Genomic DNA, 4,094 nt, shown 5'->3' on the forward strand with positions numbered 1-4,094 from the left:
AAACCATGGGGGGGGGGGGGTCGACGATATCTTGTAGAGGTAGAGTGTACCTCTACGGACCCCCGGTAGTTCGACGGTCTAGCATCGAGGTAGAGTGCCCCCGAGGGGTCGACGGTCTCGCGTAAAGGTAAAGCACCCGAGGAGTTGACGGTCTGTCGTAGAGGTAGAGCACCTGGGGATCGATGGTCTCTTGTAGAGGTAGAGCACTCGGAGGGTCGACGGTCTCAGGTAGAGTGCCCCCGAGGGGTCGATGATCTCTCGTAGAGGTAGAGCGCCTCCGGGGGTCAATGGTGTCTTATAGAGGTAGAGCGTCCGGGGGGTCGACGAACTATCGTAAAGGTAGAGTGCCCCTGAGGGATCGATGGTCTCTCGTAGATGTAGAGCACCCGAGGGGTCGACGTTCTTGCGTAGAGATAGAGCGCCCCTGACGGGTCTACAGTCTAGCGTAGAGGTAGAGTGCCCCGAGGGGTCGACTATCTCTCTTAGAGGTAGAGCACCTGGGGGGTCGACGGTCTCTCGTAGAGGTAGAGTGCCCCTGGGGGGTCGATGGTTTCTCATGGAGATAGAGCACCCGGGGGCTCAATGATCTTTCGTAAAGATAGAGCACCCAAGAGGGTCGACGGTCTCTCGTAGAGGTAGAACGCCCCCGGAGGATCGATGGTCTAGCGTAGAGGTAGAGTGCCCTCGAGGGGTCGATGGTCTCTCGTAGAGGTAGAGCACCGGGGGGTCGATGGTCTCTCGTAGAGGTAGAACGCCCATGGGTGTCGAAGGCCTGGTGTGGAGGTAGAGCGCCCATGGGGTGGTCGACGATCTTGCGTCAGCGCGTAATGCCTTACCTTGCTCGTTACCGCAGGCGGTTGTCTACGCCATCCAATATCAATTAGTATTATTTTTTTGCTATATGGTTGATCTCAAATGTGATTAGAAAAAAGAATTACAAGGGAATAACAATTAACATATATTTTGTCGTATTTTTACAGCATCAATTATAATACATGTTTGACTGCAATGTCATTCAATGTTATTGAAAACAAAATTCGAATTGGTGTGATAGAAAAGAAGTTGGCGTTCTTACTTTAAATGCACTAAAAATAATTCTTTTTTTACATATAAGTATCAGAATGGCAAGGGATCAATAATTTGTTCTATATTGCTTTGTCTATGTGTATGTTTTGACTGCTATAGTAGATAAGGAATCACTTTATAAACAAGATTTTAAAGGGATAAAAGTGTGTGTTGACCACTCAAAGATTTTTAAGTGCTTTAGTTTATGTTAAGGGATTTTCATAGTTTGTGTAGAGTGAATATTGGTATTTATAGTTTTAGGATTCTAGTCGACAAGTCACAGTTTGTTATTTTTAAATGTGAAATGCCTCTTATTGCGTTTTTGTACTAGCCACAAGTTTAGGTAAGTATTTGCTAGTTGACCTTCAATCTCGCGGTAGGTAAAAATATATGCTAATTGGGCTTTCACGTCGGGTTTTGAATTTGATTAAGGTCAATGTCTTAGTCTCGAGGGTGCTATGTCAAGTGTTATAAGCCAGATTTGAATGTTTCTTTCTACTTTCATGAATTATGTTCATCTTCTATTCACATACTTATGACCATATTGCATTAAGTTAAAAGAGCTACGATTGTTAAACTTAATCTAAAAAAATAAAAAATAAAAAATTGCATTGAGCCAATAACCATAAAATAAAATAAAAAAAGGAAAATGAAAATGCAAAAGATAAATGGAGGCTGCCCCCAACCATTAAGATAGAACAATATAAAAGTATGTTCGTCATGCTAATCAACGTCTTTATTGACTAAATTCTATAGTGGAAACTCCAAATACTACAAAAATTAATGTCTAGTCCATAACCCAAATATCATAATAAAGAAAAAAACAACTAAAGACCAATTGTCTCAACGATAGTTTTAAAACTTGTAGGTGCCACTTTCTTGAAAAGACAATACTTGAGTTGGTTTTCTCTGCACAATCAAATGGATCACTTCAATTGTATCCTGTAACAACAAACAACAAAGTCTTTGTTCCGTATGAATTGACTATAAGAACCTTTTCATCCGTTTGCTCGATTTATTGCTGAAATATATTTTATCATGAACATTTTTAAATGTCATATGATTATATGAGGAAAATTAATCTCACTGAATCCAAACACATTAGAATAAAAAACGACTCTTAATTAAGTTATTAGTCAATATAACACATTTCCAATCCAAAACCCAATTCCATATTCTATAACAGAAAAGAACGAACCCCAAAAAAATAATAATAATAAAAAAAAAATTAAAAAAATAAAAAAAAATGTAATTAAACATACATGTTAATATCAGATCTGCATTTCTAGACTCTAAGCAAGTAAAGACTAAGCTCAGGAGCCCCATTATTATCAGGATTCATCATATAAAATGCTTCCGAATCTCTAGACCCTAAAACTCTTTCAAATTTAGCCCTCATATACATGATTTCACCATCAGATTCTGCACCAAAATCTCCATTATTTTCTGCAGGTAAAACTCCTGCCCCCATTGAAATTGGCTCCACAGCTTTCAATGTTTTTCAGTTTTTTTCCCCACATTCTCTTCTTGTTGCAAATCCATATTTCTTCCCATTGCAGTATGTCCTCCACAGGGGTTCTTCCAGGAGCCTCATCGGTTTCTTCTCTGGCTCCCTGTCGCATTCCAGGGCTATACGAACTAGGCCGGACGCCATTTCCTGGACCAGGCCTGTGATTGGAGTCGCCAGTTCAATCAAGAAAGCTGGTTCTGAACTGGGATTCTTCTGGAATGCAAAATGGACATGTCCCTGTCTGTGCCCGAATAAGGTGCCAATTACTCGGGATCCAAGTGCTTGTTGGCCGTCAGCACGGGCTGGGGTTTTTCCGAACGCTGTCAGGACGAACCGCAGCCTGGAGACCGCAATGTTTTGCAGTTTCTTTCTTGTTGCCACCAGCCCTGGAGGACCTGCTGGTTCACGTGTTACATTGTCGTTTTCCTTTTTCTCGTCCCGGACAGAAGACTTGACGGTTGGAACTTGAACGGTTTCAATTTTATCATCCAGAATGGAAGGCATGAAAATTGGAACTTTTAGGGGCGTCTCTTGATTGCGGGTGGCGGTTTCGTTTTCCCTCTTCTCATCCGGGACGGGAGACTTGAAGGCTTGAACTTGTGGGTGGTTCTCTTTTTCCTCTTGATTTAAGGTTGGGGATGTATCATCTTCACTGGTGACCTTTGTTGTCCAGTGGAAATGCCTCTTAGAGGACATGTCCTGATTACTCGTTGCCATGATTATCTTCATCTGCGAAAGGAAATTATATTGGATGGCAAGTCTTTCAAATGGAGCTGAGTAGGGACAAGAGTCCCCTTTGTTTCTTTTTATCCTTCTCTGATTATATGTTTGGTACGACGAATTAGAAAATATTAAACAACGTTAAAAAAATAAAATGCTAAAGTCTTACTTTAAAAAAAAAAATCAAATAGGCCCTTTATTTTTAGTCGATTTATCGTTTTCGATTAATATTTTCATAGACCTAAACACTCTCACTCATACGAGTTGCATGATTCGGTATAACAAGTTCAAGAGGAAGGGGTTGATCAAAACTAATATAATTTGTTATAATCGCTTTAAATCTTACATAATTAACAATGAAATGAACTAAGTGAAAAAAAAAAAAAAAAAAAAATTTGGTTAACGTAGTTGACCCAAAATCTGAATAAAGAAAAGAAAAAGCAAGCTACCCCACAGACAAAAGGAGTGGGAAAAATAAAAATGGCTACAGGAAGATAAAGAGTAAAGACATAAACAGAGAATGTTTTATTTTTTTTAAATAAAGAAAGGAATCTAGGGAGACATAATTTGGGTTATTTCACTTTCTTGTGGGACTGGGAATTAAAGGGAATTGCTTTGAGGCAGGGAAGTGAGTGAAAGGGGTTTCTTGACCATCTTTATTGACTCAAATCCAATGTTGACATGCCCTACTTATAATTGTCAGTTACACTCATGAGTGATTAATTTTCAAATGAATAGTGCATACATAATTGCGTCATGATCGATGCTATAGGGTTCCGATCCTCTGATTCAACTGGGA

At 39.9% G+C, this 4,094-nt stretch overlaps 1 pseudogene; it reads right to left on the bottom strand.

Moving 5' to 3' along the window:
* Positions 1-2,333: 2,333 nt before the first annotated feature.
* Positions 2,334-3,344, bottom strand: LOC111412812 (annotated as a pseudogene).
* Between the last annotated feature and the right edge of the window lie 750 nt (positions 3,345-4,094).

The sequence above is a fragment of the Olea europaea genome, chromosome 16 (assembly GCF_002742605.1).
Source record: "Olea europaea var. sylvestris chromosome 16, O_europaea_v1, whole genome shotgun sequence".
In the NCBI taxonomy this organism is placed as follows: Eukaryota; Viridiplantae; Streptophyta; class Magnoliopsida; order Lamiales; family Oleaceae; genus Olea; species Olea europaea.